The sequence below is a fragment of the Jaculus jaculus genome, chromosome 2 (genome assembly GCF_020740685.1).
Source record: "Jaculus jaculus isolate mJacJac1 chromosome 2, mJacJac1.mat.Y.cur, whole genome shotgun sequence".
In the NCBI taxonomy this organism is placed as follows: domain Eukaryota; kingdom Metazoa; phylum Chordata; class Mammalia; order Rodentia; family Dipodidae; genus Jaculus; species Jaculus jaculus.
Genome location: NC_059103.1, coordinates 173,691,335 through 173,710,015, shown reverse-complemented (window position 1 = coordinate 173,710,015; position 18,681 = coordinate 173,691,335).

The following is an 18,681-nucleotide window of genomic DNA, read 5'->3' as shown; positions in this document are numbered from 1 at the left end:
GTATCTGAGACTCCCCTCCCCCCCACTTCCCATCTTCTGCCCTGATCCAAGCTTCGAGCCTGCTTATATGTGCTTTCTTGTACTGGGAATGTTTCCCCTGCCCTTTTCCCTTGACTATCATAATCATCATTACCCTTTACTGAAATTGCTTAATGCCCATGTTTATTTCTTGACTGTAGAACTCGGTGAGGACAAGGATCCTGTGGGTCTTGCTGTGTGCCATATCACCAGCATCGAGGACAAACAGTGCCTAGCACATAGCAGGGACTCAATCAATTCTGCCAAACTGAAAATTGACCCAAGAGGAGGCCTGTGCCACTGTAGGGAGGGAGTATAATTAGGAAGCTGTGACATGACACGCAGGAGACAGACAAAAGCCATGAAAGACTGCTTTTTCCCATCATTCTTTGCTAATGCAAGAAGGTCCATTTACTCCCGGCTCAGTGGTCGAGTACTCGTCTAGGGCATGCGTGAAGTCTAGATTCAATCTCTAGCACCACAAAACAAAAAAAAGGTCCTCATGGCATGTAGAAACTCTTGATTGCATTATTTTTAAAAAAAAACAAAAAACAGGCAGACTGGAAAGATGGCTTAGTGGTTAAGGCTGTTGCCTGCAGCGCCTAATGACCCACTTCCCCAGCACCCATGTTAGCCAGATGTGCAAAGTGGTGCATGCATCTGGAGTTTGTTTGCAGTGGCTAGAGCCCCTGGTGTGCCCATTTTCTCTCTCTCTCCAGTAAATTAATCATTAAAAAAGATCATTTTAAAGCCATGTGTGGTGGCACACGCCTTTAATCCCAGCAGTCGGGAGGCAGAGATAGGTGAATTGTCATGAACTCAAGGCCAGCCTGGAGACTACGTAGTGAATTCTAGGTTAGCCTGGTACAGAGAGTGAGATCTTGCCTCGAAAAACAAAACAAAACAAAATTACAGAAACAAAAAACCAAACAAGGCTCAGAAGCAATCTAATCAAAGTAAACATACATGAGGCTCACATAACTCCTTCAGGGAGTCAAATTCCTCACCTGAAATGGCTAAAAGATGTTGAATGACTTCTTCCTAACCTCTCTCTGTGGAAGACATTCAGAACGGGCAGGGACAGCCATGGGGACTTTGTAAAGGGCACTTGGCAGTCATCTGAAGCCTTGGAGATAGCTACTATCTTTCTGAAGATGAATGGGAAGTCTTTCAATGTCCTGGTGCCTGAAGCAAGTCCTGGCAGTGTTCTGACCAAGAGGAGACCAGATTGCAAATGACCTGGAGCCGGATTACAGACACCACTGCCTCTGTCTACCCAAGGAACTGTGCCCTGGAAGAGGTGCCAGGGAGGGAGCCTGGTCAACATGAAAGACCTGATGTCTTAGTCAAGGTTCTCTAGAGAAACGGAACTAATAGACCAATATTTTGTATGTGTCTGAGCACACATGCATGCACAACACAAAAATATATTTTATAGAATTGTCTCGTGTGGTTATAGGGACTGGCAAGCTCACAGTTGGCAAGCTAGAGGCCCAGAGTGTCGTTTTAGTCCATAGGACAGCAGACTCAAGACCCATGATGAGTTCATGTTGTTTTTGTTTTGTTTTTGAGATAGGGACATGTATAGCAGACTGACCTTGGTCTCACTATGTAGCTGAAAGTTATCTTGAACTTCTGATTCTCCTGCCTCTGCCTCCTGAGTGCTGGGATTACAGGTGTGTGCCACCATACCCAGTCTATGTAATTGAACCAAGGTGTTCATGAATGCTAGACAAGTACTCTACTAACTGAACTACATTCCTAGTCTCTTGTTTTGTGACAGGGTCTCCCTGGGTAGCCCAGGCTAGCCTGAAACTCCCAATCTTCCTGAGTGCTACTTGAACCCAGAGGCAGTAGGAAAAACTGGGGTCACAACAACCCAAGTTTCCTCTTACTCAGTCTTTTACTCTATGCAGGCCTCCAACTAATTAGATGAGACGCACCCACACTAGAGAAGGCAATTTGTTTTACTCCGTTTAAGCATGTAAGTGTTAAACTAACAGAAATACCTTTGTAGATAGACCAGAATGTTTGACCAAATATGTGGATATCCTGTGGCCCAATCAACTTGACACACAAAGTCAATCATTACCCCAAGTGGATTGATCTCAGTGCTGTTACACTGAGAAGTAGTTTGTTGCTTGGGAAAGTAGATATGTATGCTGGAGAGATGGCTTAACAGTTAAGGCATTTGCCTGCAAAGCCAAAGGACCCAGGTTTGATTCCCCAGGGCCCATGTAAGCCAGATGCACAAGGTGGCACATGTGCCTAGAGTTAGTTTTCAGTGGCTGAGGCCCTGGCACACCCATTTCTCCCTCTCACGCTCTCTCTCAAATAAATAAAAATAAAAAATAGAATTTTAAGAGAAAAGAATGTTGGTTTGTTATTCTAGGCCTTAGTGTCCACTTTTATTTATTTATTTATTTTATTTATTTATTTATTTTTGGTTTTTTGAGGTAGGGTCTCACTCTGGTCCAGGCTGACCTGGAATTAACTCTGTAGTCTCAGGGTGGCCTTGAACTCATGGCGATCCTGCTACCTCTGCCTCCCGAGTGCTGGGATTAAAGGCGTGCGCCACCATGCCCGGCTCACTTTTATTTATTTATTTATTCTTTTGTTTTTCAAAGTAGGGTCTTGCTTTAGCCCAGGCTGACCTGGAATTTACTATGTTGTCTCAGGGTGGCCTTGAACTCACAGCAATCCTCCTACCTCTGCCTCCCTGGTGCTGGGATTAAAGGTGTGCGCCACCATGCCCAGCTTGTTTTTTGTTTTGTTTTGTTTTGTTTTTGAGGGTCTTATTCTAGCCCAGGATGACCTGGAATTCACCATATAGTCTCAGGCTGGCCTTGAATACAGCAATCTTCCTACCTCAACCTCCCAAGTGCTGGGATTAAAGGTGTATGCCACTACGTGTAGCAGTGTTCACTTTTATTTATTTATTTATTATTTTTTTAAAATTTCTTTTTGTTCATTTTTTATTTATTTGAGAGCAACAGACATAGAGAGAAAGACAGATAGAGGGAGAGAGAGAGAGAATGGGCGTGCCAGGGCTTCCAGCCACTGCAAACGAACTCCAGACGTGTGCGCCCCCTTGTGCATCTGGCTAACGTGGGACCTGGGGAACCGAGCCTCGAACCGGGGTCCTTAGGCTTCACAGGCAAGCGCTTAACCGCTAAGCCATCTCTCCAGCCCTAGTGTTCACTTTTAAAATGGGTGTAAGCATGATGTTCTGGCCCTATTCAGCTTATAGAGCTAGCAGTGAGCTCAAAGTCCTTGGAAAGCACAGTACATTATACACTTGTTGCCAGTGTTACAGTGCCCACCTCTGGGGGCACACAGTAAATGCATCAGAATGCCCACCTAGGGGGACCATCTATTCTGCTGAAAGAAAACCCACCTAGAATTGGATATTTAGAGAATTTTGATTCCTGGGGCTCCCACACTCTTACCTACATATCTAATTATTTGGGTGACCTATTTACAGTAAATCTCATTGTAATGAGGCCAGTCTAATGGGAAGGAAAGCAGAAAGGCACAGCCATTTTCTGAGTGTCACTAAGACATAGGCACTTGCTGTGTGATTAGAAAGCACCAATTTGGGCAGAGCGATCCCAGGGGCAGCTGGTGTATCAACTGAGTTCATCAGTTGACCAAGTTCCGTTTGCTCCTCTTCTCGTGAACCCAACCTGAGTGGATTCATTCTCCAAGTGTGAGCTCAGCTCACTCATGATAAACTACCCAGATGCTCATCAAACTTGAGCTAAAAATGGCAGAAAGTAATGCCCAGAGCTCCAGGAGTCACAATCCCAGGGGAATGAGGCTCAGCGTGACTGACAGAAACATCTTTCTTCCCAGAGAAATGATTGAGCCACATCTGTAGGTATGCCCGAATATGTGGCTTTATATTGGTATACACCGAATTCCAAAGAATCACGGGCTCTCTCATCTTCGGTGTATTCTAGCTGCAAGAATAAGGCAAAATGGGGTTGTTTGTTGTCATTAAGCTTCCCCTGCCAGTTGGCATTGGGCTCTTGCAGAGTTAGAAACTCACAGTTCTCTGCTCAGTGGACGATGACAGCCGAGTGACCTTGGTTGACCAGCCTAGCAGTGGGATGCTAAAAGGGGGGGGGGTACTCCAAAATATATAAGAGGTGATACCTTATCACTCTGATTATTATTATTATTATTTTTAAAATTTTTATTAACATTTTCCATGATTTGATTATTTTTTTTTTTTTGAAGAATTTTCAGTTCTAAGTTTAGACACTGGTCAATGGAGGTAAAGTCTGGGTTTGGGAAAAATCAATTTAAAATTATGTGACAGCAGGGAAAAGTGAAGAAATCACATGAAGCTAGTTGTGGGGACACACACCTGTCATCGTAACCATGGCAAGGTGGAGGGAGAGATCATGGGCCGGTGACCAGCTTGGGTTACATACTGTGATCCTGTCTCAAGACCAGAACAAGATTAAAGCCAAACCAAAGAAGCAACATGAAATGAAGAAGGGATGGACCTGTGGTAAGCTTGGGTGGAAACGGGCTCCTATTTCTCTGATTAGATTATCAGAATCTCGAACATTGAGTTCAAAAAGGCACTCTTTTAGCTCTGCACCGTGTCACTGAAAAGGTAAATATGAGCACTGAGGGTTTATTACCAGCAGATAAAGAAAAACAGAGCAGCCTTGTGAAAGGAGCCTTCAACTGGGGTCACAGGCCCCTGTGTTGATATCAGCTCTGCCTAGACTGTAATTGCGAGCCGAGCAACCAATTTAACCATTTCGTAGCTTTAGTTCATCATCTGTAAAGTGAAGATGACAGCGTTCATCTGACCTGGCGAAGGGCTGAGCATGTGGCTCAGTGGTAGAGTTCCTGCTTAGCAATTATGAGTCCCTGGGCTCTGCTCTCTATACAGAAAGCAGGAAGAAAGGAAGGAGGAGAGGGAGGGAGGGGAGAAAGAAGGGAAAGGGGAGAAAGGGAAGGGAAGGAGAGAGAAAGAGAGAGAAATGGCAGGAAAAAACTGGGGAAAATAAACTTAAAGAGGGATACTCGATTACAATGGTGGGCACTGCATTGTTACAGCTCAGATTTATTATCACCACAGGAAAAGGCTACTCCAGTCAAGGCCATCAATCTGTGTCAATATAGCAATTGCCTTGATGTGGCGCCTGTTGCGAGGAAAGTGAGGCTTCAAATACTCCCAGTATTGAGGTGGAGTGATGCAATAGTCTTGAATTTGCTCCCTGGTATTCATGTCCTTACGAAGCTCCTCCTAACATGTCTGGAGCTGAGCTATGTAACCGACAGAATGTTGTAGAAATGATGCTCAGTAATTTTTCCGAGGCTCCTCAGAAGCATACGGTTGCTGGCTTGTTCCCTCTTGGATAGCTCCCTCTGGAGAAGCCAGCTGCTGTGGTGACGGTAGTCAGGAACAATAGTGGGAGGGGTCCTACATGGAGGGGAAGTAGACCTCTGCCAACAGCTGGCACCCTCACCCAAGGCATGTGAGAGACCCTTGGAAGTACGTCCTCTGGCCTGGTCCAGCCTTCAGATAACACTTTAGGACACTTTACTAATTCAATCTAACCACTAGCAAATGAAGACAAAGAGTCAACTGTCTAGACAGAACAGGCAGAAAGGCCCCAAGTCCTGGAAGAAGAACCATGCGCTGTCAGTTTCTGGGCTGACCTAAGCTAACCAGAATATAACTATATTAATACCTACAAATAAATATATATGCATTGTATATAATATAATATAATATAATATAATATAATATAATATAATATAATATAATATAATATAAATGTATTAATACCTGTGCGCATACACAGTTGGTTTTTGTTTTATTTTTATTTTTTGGTTTTTCGAGGTAGAGTCTCACTCTAGCCCAGGCTGACCTGGAATTCACTATGTAGTCTCAGGGTGGCCTTAAACTCACAGCGATCCTTCTACCTCTGCCTCCCAAGTGCTGGGATTAAAGGCGTGCACCACCATGCCCAGCCCAGCTGTTTTGTTTTTAATTTTATTTATTTAAGAGAAAGAGAGAATGGCCAGGGCCTTCAGCTGCTTTAAACAAACTCCAGACTCATGTACCATTTGTGCAACTGGCTTACATGGGTCCTGGGGAATCGAACGTAGGTCCTTTGGCTTCTCAGGCAAATGCCTTAACCGCTGAGCCATCTCTCCAGCCCTGCTTTTGTTTTATGAAGCAAAGTCTTCTTATATATCCCACTCTGGCCTTGAATCCCCAATCCTTCTGCCTTAACCTAAATTTGGGGATTATAGGAAATGTGTCACCATGCCTGGCTTGGACAATGCATTTTGGGGAGAAGCCAAGCAAAGCTTTTGACTTGCTGGATGGAGTGGCAGCCTGGTCACGATGCCTTCGGATATTTTTCCACTGGGTTCTTAGTCGCTGCGGTTCTAATAACAACAATTTTCAAACAGAAAGGGCCCAGGTCTCCATCCCTGTACGGTCTTAAGGCTGAATTCAAGTATCTCAGACACTGCTTTTCAGACATGTGGCAGCATTGTACACCCCCTTGTGGCTGCACAAGGTTATGCATTCCAGCCAGGTCACTTGGTTGTGAATGGAAGTTCTCCTCTGGGCTACAGTTCGGAACTTTTCCTGTTAGGCCTCCCAGAGTTCTCCTTCTACTGGAGCAACAATATTCGGACCAGTCAGTCTTAGTTCTAGGCTAGTGTGACAACAAAGCTTGACTGACTGAAAACTAAACCTCTGTGGTGTCAAGACACCATGACTTGAGGGATTATTATTGTTACATAACCTTGATTGGATATGAGGGATACTAACTGATATCCTTTGTCTCATGAGATCTCTTCACTCCAAGTAGATTTATTCCTTCATTCCGGAAGAACACGTCTATTTATCAAGAGCCATTGAAGAGGATTTTTGTTGGTTTGTTTGTTTTTCGAGGTAGGGTCTCACTCTAGACCTGGAATTCACAATGTAGTCTCAGGGTGGTCTCGAACTCACAACAAGACTCCTACCTCTGCCTCAGGTGGGCTGGGATTAAAGGCGTGCGCCACCATGCCCAGTTTAAGAGGGGATTAATTTAAAGGACAAAAAGAGCTGTTAAAGTCCCTCGTAGGGGCTGAGAAGATGGTCCAGTAAAGCAGTTAATTTGTAAGCATGAGGAGCTAAGTTTAGATCTTTCCACCCTACTCTGTAAAATGCTAGAGATGGCAACATGGGCCTGTAATCCCTGTGTTGAGAAAGGAAGTGAGGTGGTTTGAATCAGATGACCCCCATAAGCTCATGTGTTCTAAAGTCTTGGTCCCAAGCTGATAGAAATTTGGGAGGTGGAGCCTTGCTGGCGGAGGTGTGTTGTTTTTTTGGGGGGGGCTTATGCATGTTAGAGCAGCTCCCCCATGCTAGTTTGGCTCACTCTCCTGCTGCTGTTTTTCACCTGCTGTGGCAGAGGTGATGTGCAGACTCCTCTCATACCATGCTTTCCCCTGCCATCATGGAGCTTCCCCTCCAGACTGTAAGCCCAAATTAACCCTTCCCTCCCATCAGCTGCCTTTGGTCGGGTGTTCTGTGTCAGCAATGAGAAAATCAGCACAACAGGGAGACGGAAGGATCCCCCGGGACTGCTGGCTAGCTTGCTAGCAGAATTAGTGAACTCCAGGCTCAGTGAGAGACCTTGTCTCAAAATTAAGGTGGAGAGCAATTGAAGAAGGCATCCAGTGTCACCATCTGGCCTCCACATGCACATGCATGCACACAAACATGATACATGCATATACATACCCAATATACACATACAAAAACCCCTCTTCTCTCATGATAATGGGTATATTTTTTATTTAAAAATTTTTAAAATTTATTTTATTTGTTTATTTATTTATTTGAGAGAGTGAGAGATAAAGAAGCAGAGAGAGAGAGAGAGAGAGAGAGAGAGAATGGGTGCGCAGGGCCTCCAGCCACTGCAAACGAACTCCAGCTGCATGTGCCACCTTGTGCATCTGGCTTACTTGGGTCTTGAAGAAGTGAACCTAGGTCCTTTGGCTTTGCAAGAAAATGCATTAACCATTAAGCCATCTCTCCAGCCCGACAGTAGGTATCTTATATTGGCATAATTAAGAAGAACTGAAGAAGCAACTTAAAGGAGGAAGGGTTGATTTGGACTCACAGTTTGCAGTTACAGCCCATCAAAACAGGAAACACCTGGCAGCTGAAGCAGCCATGCTCATGACAGGAGGAGCTTGTAACCCAGGTTCTCACAAGACCTGGACTGCAAAGCAGACAGCTTATCTATAATCAAGCCGAGCAAAAAAACCTTTTAAGGCCCATCTCCCAGCAACCTACTTCCTCCAATAGACTGTATCTCCTAAAACCCACAACCTCCCAAATAGTGCCACCAGCTGAGGGACAAGTGTTCACACACATGAACCTGTAGGGGACATTTCACATTCAAACTGTAACACTCTGTCCCCCAAAGAGTCATGTCCTAGAAGCTTGGTCCCCTGTGTGACAGTGTCAAGGGACAGCAGAGGATAATCAGGACATGGGGCTCCACCCTCAGGAATGGATTGATGCTTTCTTGGGGGATGTTTCAGGTCTCATGGGGCTGAAGTGGGTCCTGAAAGCATGAATGGTAATAAAAAAAACCTGACATCTCTACTCAATTCCTCTTTTTTTTAAAATATTTTATTTATTTATTTGAGAGTGACAGACACAGAGAGAAAGACAGATAGAGGGAGAGAGAGAGAATGGGCGCGCCAGGGCTTCCAGCCTCTGCAAACGAACTCCAGACGCGTGCGCCCCCTTGTGCATCTGGCTAACGTGGGACCTGGGGAACCGAGCCTCGAACCGGGGTCCTTAGGCTTCACAGGCAAGCGCTTAACCGCTAAGCCATCTCTCCAGCCCTCAATTCTTCTTTTGCACACACCACTTCCCTCACTTTCACACACTCCTGTCAGTGAGATGCCATTTACTGTAAGACACATGTTAGAGACAAGATACTGGCACCAAGTTATTGAACCTCTAGAACTGTGAGCTAAATAAATTGCTCTCCTTACTTAAAAAAAAAAAAAAAAGAAGAAGAAGAACTGAGCTGGAGAGATGGCTCAGCGAATAAGGTGCTTACCCTCAAAGCCTAAGTACCTGAGTTTGTTTCTCCAGTACCCATATAAATCCAGATACACAAGGTGGCATACACACCTGGAGTTCCTTTGCAGGGGCTAGAGGCCTTGGCATGCTCATTCTCTCTCTCTCAGCTGGCTGTGGTGGTGCATGCTAGGTGCATGCATCCTAGCACTCGGGAGGCAGAGATGGGAGGATCGCTGTGACTTTGATGCCAGCCTGAGACTATACAGTGAATTCCAGGTCTAGCCTAGGCTAGAGTGAGACTCTAGCTCAAGGGAGAAAAAAAAGGAACTGAGATCTCACTGGTTCTTGAATAAAGAAGCCCAGGTGCCTAGTATACTGTATGTTATCAAGTAGACCCCACACTAAGAGGCAAGTTGCCTTCTCCCTCCAGCTCACACACAACCAGAGCTCTGCTGAGCTGCTGGACACTGAACAAAGGTTATGAACCGCTCTGTCGATCATTGCAATGACACTGTCTATTTAACTCATAGGCTGGCCTCAAAACCCCGATCCTCCTGCTTCCACTTCTTTAGCAATTTCCTACTTGGCGTGTGCCACCACAACCGGCATATTTGACTCCTAGGAACTTCATTCCTCTCACCTGAAGCATCCCACGTGTAGGGAGGATGAGCCCTTGGCAGGTGCTGAAAACAGCAAGAAGAGATGAGCACGTTGCTCTTTATGTATTCTGCTGCTAGACACCTGACTGTGTGGCTTTGGCCTTTTGGAGCTGATTTTCAAGGGGAATGTGGAAGGATTTGAAACCTTGGCCTAAGAGATGCCTTGCAGTGCTGTAAGTACAGCTTGATGGTCTATCCTGGTCAGAGCTGAAAGACCTGAATGCAGTAAGAACTGTGGACTGTGAGGTTTGGCTTATGAGGGTGAGAAAGAGCTTTGCCTGGACTGGGCTAGCAGTTTGTGTGGGAAGCCTGCTATTATGCCTGGGTCCTGAAAAGATGTGCAGGGTTGCTTTGTGTAGAAATAGACTGGTGTGAGCAGAGGGATATGGTGCGCACGCGCGCGTGCGCGCGCACACACACACACACACACACACACACACACACACACACAAATCTTTGGGTGAACTGCTGCCAGTTTAGCTACAATTGAGATATTACAACCTTTGAGATTGGGCCAGCTGACCTGCACTGAGGCAACAAAATAATGTCGACTCTTTTGAAGGGGCCTGAGTGCTCAAGGAGTGTCCTGTTCTTGAAAGACTGCTTTATTCCCCCCTGGATTAACAAATTGGCACCCTACCTGGAGTATAAGAAATGCTGGCAAGAGGGTCATTGAGTTTGCAACACCGTCTTGTGTTTTGGAAATGGCCATGGGCAGTGTGAAGCAGGTTTGCTGGATGCCTGCATGGAGACCCCATGGGGCCATGAGGAGGAACCATGGATTGCAGTGGAGACCCAGTGGAGATGCCGAGACCATGAGATGGCTGCTAAGGAAAGCTGCCAGCCCCAATGAAGTTTTCCAGGACTTTTAGTAGCCTAGCTGGAGGAGCGGAATTGGAATGCCAGAGACTTGTTTGTCACTGGCTAGAGTTGTTAGACTTGAAGCTACAGAGTTTGATGTTTGCCCTGGTTGTTTTAAATCATGTATTGGATGAATGTTTCTTTCTTTTTTTTTCTCTTTGTTTTGTTTTTTGTTTTTTGAGGTAGGGTCTCACTCTGGTCCAGGCTGACCTGAAATTCACTATGTAGTATCAGGGTGGCCTGAAACTCAACACGATCCTCCTACCTCTGCCTCCCGAGTGCTGGGATTAAAGGCATAAGCCACTATGCCCGGCTCAGATGAATGTTTCTTTGCTATGCCCAATGCCATCTTCTGTAGTGTGAATGTTTATTCTGTGCCATTATGGTTTTTTGAGGCTATTTTTTGGTATTATGGCTTAGTTAAAAGATCTTGGACTATGGGAATGTAGGAACATCATTGGAATTGATAAAAACGATGGGGACTTTTAAAGTTAGATGAATGCTTTGCATTTTACATCATGTATGGTTATCAGTTTATGGGGGGCCAGGGGCAGAATGTGGTAGTTTGATTCATGTGTCCCCCATAAACTTAGGTGTTCTGAATGCTAGGTTCCCAGCTGATGGAGTTTTGGGAATTAATATACCTTGGAGATAGTGTATTGTTGGGGGCCGGCTTATGGGTGTTATAGCCAGTTTCTCCATGCCAGTGTTTGGCACACTCTCCTGTTGCTATTGTCAACCTTATGTTGGGCAGAGGGTGATGTCTACCTTCTGCTCATGCCATCATTTCCCCCTGCCATTGTGGAGCTTCCCCTCAATCATGTAAGCCAAAATAAACCTCTTTTCCCCACAAGCTGCTCTTAGTTGGGTGATTTCTACCAGCAGTGCGAACGTGACTGCAACAAAAACCTTCTCTTGTCAGATGGCAGTGACCTTGGGATGACTCAGGAGGCACCATGGTGCTAAGAAGAAGTGACAGAGGAGTGCTCAGCACTGCAATATCTCTATCACACCTTCCAAAGCTCAGGCTCCATTGTGGAAAAGGTGGAGGAAAGAATGTAAGAGCCAAAGGAAGGGTAGGACTCCTTACAACATGCTCCTCCAGACACAAAATGGCCTGGATATCCATGACCTCACAGTGCCTGACACTACCTACACAAGACATCATAATAAGAGGAAAAGATGATGAGATCAAAATAAAAGAGAAACTGATTGTTAGGGGGAGGGGATATGATGGAGAGTGGCGTTTCAAAGGGGAAAGTTGGGGGAGAGGGAGGGAATTACCATGGGATCTTTTTTTATAAATATGGAGGTTGTCAAAAAAAGAAAGAGAGGGCTGGAGAGATGGCTTAGTGGTTAAGCGCTTGCCTATGAAGCCTAAGGACCCTGGTTTGAGGCTTGATTCCCTAGTACCCATGTTGGCCAGATGCACAAGGGGGCGCACGCGTCTGGAGTTCGTTAGTGGTGGCTGGAAGCCCTGGCGCGCCCATTCTCTCTCTCTCTCTCTGTCACACTCAAATAAATAAATAAAAATGAAACAAAAATTAAAAAAAAAAAGAAAAAAGAAAAGAGCTCAATATGTGCTTTCTGTGGGCCCCATGGTGAGGATCTCTGGCTTGTTAGGTACTCTCCTCTTACTGTTTTGCAACACATCATGGTCAAGCTGAATCTCCACATCCTGTACTGCAGTCCGGCTTCAGGTCACCTCTAGTGGATAACCTGTAACCTCAGCCTAATGAGCTCTTTCTGGGGTACCCCCACCCTGTCTCCTTCATCGAGCAGGATTTCTGAGTTCCTTTATATCTTCACCTACTGTGGCATCAGGGTGCATGTATACTCACTAGCCCTTCTCATTGAAAGCACACTCACATATGATTCGGCACAGTTAAATGGTACTGGTCACAGCCCAGTGTCATGCCACTTTCAGAGACTTTCCAGTTACCTTTGTAATGAAACAGGGGAAACTAGGTGTGACTATAAAAGGCTAGTGGGACAGAAATGCTCAATGTCATCAGAACGTGAACACATGGGAATCCAGCCAGGAGTGTTACCTCGGAACAGTTTACTCCCTTTGGGCCATGAAAGTTGGCTCCCTTCCTGAGTAGTGTAGGAATTAACCTGTATATTCCGGACGACACAGGACTCTGGCAATCCTATGCACTGGCTGCTCAAGGAGTTTGCTGGCCCTTTTATAATTTTTAATAGTATTATTATTAATAGTATTTAATAGTATTATTAATTAATTATTATTATTTTATAATTTTAATATTATTATTATCATTTAATAGTATTATTTAATAGTATTTAATAGCATTATTTTCAATAGTATTATTTTAAATTAAAATTTTGGCCATGCTGTCCATATTTATGAATACTTTGGGTGAGATCAAGGGGTTTCTTGGATTTTCAATTCATTAAATAAAATTTGGCAAACTTAAAAAAATAAAAAATAAGAAAATAAAAGCGCTGAAGGGATCCCAGGGGAATCTTGCTGGCTGTAATCTCCATATTAGCTGACAGGCAGAGTTAGCTGCCTGGGATAGCTGGAGGTCTTGTCCAAAACCCTGTGTCTTTGCACATCACAGGCACTGAGAATGCTGTGACACTTTGGTGTGGTTAAAGTAGCCTTCCCCTGCTCTCCCCCCTCCCCCCAGATAGCAGACGTGGAATATATTTATGGTAGGTGACCCTTCTGTTCATTGGTCGGTTCTCATGCAACGGAACCCTGTGTCCAGACTCCTGTCTGAAGAGATCTAGAAACCAGCCATCCACAGAACATTTCTGCTTTGGGGATCTGGAGGTTTGGGAAAGGAATGGAAGAGACAGAAACTGAACTATGTCACATGAAGACTGTTATCATTAAATTTTGCAGTCACTCAGTTACGTGAATATCTGTTTCGTCTTGCTCTGCGGAGGAAGCGCTGCTTGCAGCTGCTGCTCTGAAATCTAAACTTTCCTATTCCAGCTTCTTCCTAAGCCATTGCTTTTCATGCACCATAAGTACCAGGAGCAGCTGTCGAACACAGCACACTCCTGCCTTCCAGCAGCTCAGCAATGACCTGGAAAGACTTCAGTGTCTTCTCAGAGATGACCAAACCACCTTCAAAAGAGCACCTTTTGGGTTGGAGAGATGGCCTAGCAGTGAAGGCATTGGCCTGCAAAGCCCAAGGATCTGCATTCGGTGCTTCAGGACCCACGTTAGCCAGGTGCACAAGGGGGCACACGCGTCTGGAGTTCAGTGGCTGGAGCCCTGGGGTGCCCATTCTCTTTCTCTCTCTCTCTCTGCCTCTTTCTCTCTCTCTCAAATATATATATTTAAAAAGAGCACCTTTTGGGCTGGAGAGAAGGCTTAGCAATTAAGGAACTTGCCTGCAAAGCCAAAGGACCAAGGTTTGATTTCCCCAGGACCCACACAAGCCATATACACCAGGGGATACATGAGTCTGGAGTTTGTTTGCAGAGGCTAGAGGCTCTGGTGCACCTTCTCTCTCTCTCTCTCTCTCTCTCTCTCACTCGCTCATAAATACATAAAAATAAATTTTAAGCCGAGTGTGGTGGCACTTGCCTTTAATCCCAGCACTCAAGAGGCAGAGGTAGGAGGATCGTCATGAGTTCAAGGCCACCCTGAGACTACATAGTTAATTCCAGGTCAGCCTGGACCACAGTGAGACCATACTTCGAAAAACCATATAAATAAATAAATAAATTTTAAAAATACATTTTTTTTAAATGCTCCTTTTGCTGTGCTCCTTGGCAGGTGTGGAGGTGGAGAGAACCCATCTTGCAGCTTAGGTACCCAAGCTCCATACCTTCTTTTTGGCTATATTTTTTCTCTACTTCTTTTCTCAGAAAAGCCTGCCTCGACCCCTGCTTTCCAGCCTGCTTCTCCCCTCCCTGAGCTTGCAACATAGCCTGCACCAGGTCACATCTCGTAACACACTGTGCTTCTCAACCAGGCCCAGTAGTCCCTCGGACTTATGCTGGGGGGTCTCATGTCTTCCCAGCTTCCCTCCATGCCATCCTGTGCTGTCCTCAGCTGGCACAAATGGCAGGTTTTGGATGGGCAGGAAGGACAGGCCACTGGGGGTTTAATTAAGAGATGGCTGAGTGCAGGCATGGCCCAGTTTTGTTTGGTGCTGTGTCTGTGGGGGGAGGGGGGAGAGTGGTGGGTATCAGAGTCTCGAGTTCCCAGTTCTGATAATTGATTATATATATATTTTTTCCCACAAGATGCTTTAAATTTATTTTTACTTTTATTTTTGGTACATATTCATGAAGAGCCCATCTGTGGTGATAGACTAGAACAATAAATTCCACAAGACTTTACAATAACTTTGGCCACTATAACAGATCAATCTAGAAAGCCGATTGTTTTTTAATATTTTTATTTATTTATTTGAGAGCGACAGAGACAGACAGAAAGACAGATAGAGGGAGAGAGAGAGAATGGGCGCGCCAGGGCTTCCAGCCTCTGCAAACGAACTCCAGACGCGTGCGCCCCCTTGTGCATCTGGCTAACGTGGGACCTGGGGAACCGAGCCTCGAACCGGGGTCCTTAGGCTTCACAGGCAAGCGCTTAACCGCTAAGCCATCTCTCCAGCCCTAGAAAACCAATTTTTATTATTGTTGTTGTTGTTGTTTTCTACACTTAGCATTGCTTCTGTTTCGTGGAGACTCAGATCAGAAATCCAGGTATGAAAGCTGTGCATAGTGGCACACACCTTTAGTCCCAGTACTTGGGTGACAGAGGTAGAGGATGGCTGTGAGTTCGAGGCCTCCCTGAGGCTGAGACTCCATAGTGAATTCCAGGTCAGCCTGCGCTAGAGTGAGATCCTACCTCAAAAATCCAAGGAAAATAAAAGGGAAATCCAGGCGTGCTATCTGGTCTCAGCACCAGGCTTCCAACACCATCCCAACCAGCAAGGATGGAAAGATCTAGCAAATTTATGTATGGGCATAGGACTATCCTAGGGCCCGTAGCAGTTCCTAGGGTTGCCATGACAGATGATCTCTTCTCCTCCTCCTCCTTCAGGTAGGGTCTTGCTCTAGTCCAGGCTGACCTGGAATTCACTATGTGGTCTCACGGTGGCCTTGAATTCACGGTGATCCTCCTACCTCTGCTTCCTGAGCGCTGGGATTAAAGGCATGGGCCACCACGGCTGGTGATGATCACTTCTTGATGGCTTAAAACAATTCTGGAGGCCAGACATCCCAAACCAAGGTGCCCGCAAAAGTGACTCCTTCCACAGTCTCTGAGGTGAACTCTGTCCCTTGCCTGTTGGCTGTCATGGGTAGTCCCAGGCCCCTGCCTCTGAGTTCTCCCGTGTGTCCCTGTCTCTGTTCTCCTTTGGCGTCCTTGGTAGGGTGCTGGATCTACTATAGTATGGAATGTTGACTGTCCCTAAAAAGCCCACGTGTAAAGACTTGGTTCCTGCCGGGCGTGGTGGCGCATGCCTTTAATCCCAGCACTCAGGAAGCAGAGATAGGAGGATCACCATGAATTCCAGGCCACCCTGAGAGGACATAGTGAATTTCAGCCTGGGCTAGAGTGAGACCTTGCCTCGAAAAACAAAAAAAACAAAAACAAAGAAAGACAACAGCAAAAGACTTGGCTCCTAAGGTGGTACAATTAGAACATGGTGGAACCTTAGAAGGGGGAACCTAGTGGGAGGTCTTTAGGCCATTGAGGATGTGCCCTTTAAGGAGACTGGCACCTCAGCCCCTTCCTTGTCTTGTGTGTTTTTTCTGTTAATTTACCTATTTATTTCTAAGCAGAGAGAGGGGCAAGGGATAGGAGACAGACAGACGGAGAATGGGCGCACCAGGGCCTCTAGCCACGGCAAACTCCAGGTGCATACATCCCTTGTGCATCTGGCTTATGTGGGTACTGGAGAATCAAACCTGGGTCCTTTGGCTTCGCAGGCAAGCGCTTAACTGCAAAGCCATCTCTCCAGCACCACCGCCCCCAGTCCTGTTTTGCTTCTTGACTGTGAGTTGAACGTTTTTCTCTGCAACATACTCCCCATCATTGCCATCTGCACCCCTCATCAGAGACCTAAAAACAATGAGTCTGCCCTGTTATGGACTGAAACCTCCAACATGAACCAAAACAATCCTTTTTAAAAAAATTTTAACAAATATTTTATTTATTTATTTACTTGCAAGCACAGAGAAATAGAGAAAAGAGAGACAGGGAGATAGAGAATGGGCACGCCAGAACCTCTAGCCAATGCAAACAAACTCCAAATGCACGTGTCACAGTGTATCCCACATGTGTGTGCAGATGTTTCTTTCAAATCTTTTAAAAATATTTTATTAGTAGGGTGTGGTGGCACACGCCTTTAATCCCAACACTTGGGAGGCAGGGGTAGGAGGATTGCTGTGAGTTCGAGGCCACCCTGAGATGAAATAGTAAATTCCAGGCCAGCCCAAGCTAGAGTGAAACCCTACCTTGAAAAACCAAAAAAAAAAAAGAAAAAGAAAAAAATTGTGTAAGTATTTATTTGAGAGAAAGAGGCAGAGAGAGAGAGAGAAGAGAATGGGTGTGCCAAGGCCTTCTACCACTACAAATGAACTCCATACACATGTGCCATGTTGTACATCTAGCTTTACTTGGGTACTGGAGAATTGAACCTGGTCATCAGGCTTTACAAGCAAGTGCCTTTAACTGCTGAGTCTTCTCTCTGGCCCCTTTTTAAAATCTTCTGGCCTAGGCTCTTCTGCTTTGCTTCCCATTTGTGTGTGTGTGTGTGTGTGTGTGTGTTTCTCTAAATCTTTTGGCTTGGGCTCTTGTGTCTTGTCTTCCATGTGTGTGTGTGTGTGTGTGTGTGTGTGTGTGTGTGTGTGTGTGTGTGTGCGCATGCGCGCGCGCCCTTTCCATGGGCTTCTCCCCACGGAGACTTCTGTATCTCTCCAATTTCCCATCTCCCTTTCCAGCCAGGCAAGAAGAGAAATTCTCTTTTGGTTTGAATCTTGATAGCCTTCCCTGGATACCAATTCTCCCTAAATAAACCTCATAATTTATCCTTCTCAGAGTCCATGCTCTCAATTCCTTGCTAAAATGGATAAGAACCTAAAGGTTGAGGTTCACAAGTTTGGGGATTGCCCCTAAATCCCCAAATCCTGCATGAGTAACTTTCTGCTTCAAGTTTCAGCTACTCTGATGAAGAGGAACCTAGAGCTCACGGCTCAGCTAGACCAGCGGGCCAGCAAGCCTTGGGGATCCTTGTCTCTGCCTTCCCAGCACTGGGATTAAAGGGGCCCACTACCATTCCTGACTTTTACATGGGTGCTAGGGATCTTAACTGAGGTCTTTATGCTTTTGTGGCAAACACTTTGTCACTTGAGCAATCTCCCAGCCCTGAACATGAGTTTTTATAATTTGAAAGCAAGCTATGCAGTGATTGTGAAAAAGAATAGCATTGAGGGCTGGAGAGATGGCTTAGCGGTTAAGCGCTTGCCTGTGAAGCCTAAGGACCCCGGTTCAAGGCTCGATTTCCCAGGACATCCGTTAGCCAGATGCACAAGGGGGCGCATACGTCTGGAGTTCATTTGTGGTTGCTGGAGGCCCTGGAGCGTCCATTCTCTCTCTCCCTCTTTCTCTGTCTGTCACTTTCAAATAAATAAATAAAAATAAAAACAAAACAAACAAACAAAATAAAAACTATGCTCCCCCCAGACACAAAATGGCCTGGATATCCATGACCTCACAGTGCCTGACACTACCTACACAAGACCATCATAAGAAGAGGAAAAAAATCATGACATCAAAATAAAAGAGAGACTGATTGAGATGGGGAGGGGATATGATGGAGAATGGAGTTTCAAAGGGGAAAGTGGGGGGGGGGGGAGGGTATTACCATGGGATATTTTTTATAATCATGGAAGTTGTTAATAAAAAATTGAAAAGAAAATTAATTCAAAAATAAAATAAGGGCTAGATTGCTTACAAAAATAAAAGACTAGTACTGAGCAAAGCAGACACGCAAAAAAAAGTCTTAAAAACAAGCTCTTCAAGAGCCCCTTAACACTGTGTAACAAGAAATGGATAGTCATTAAAGCCATAAC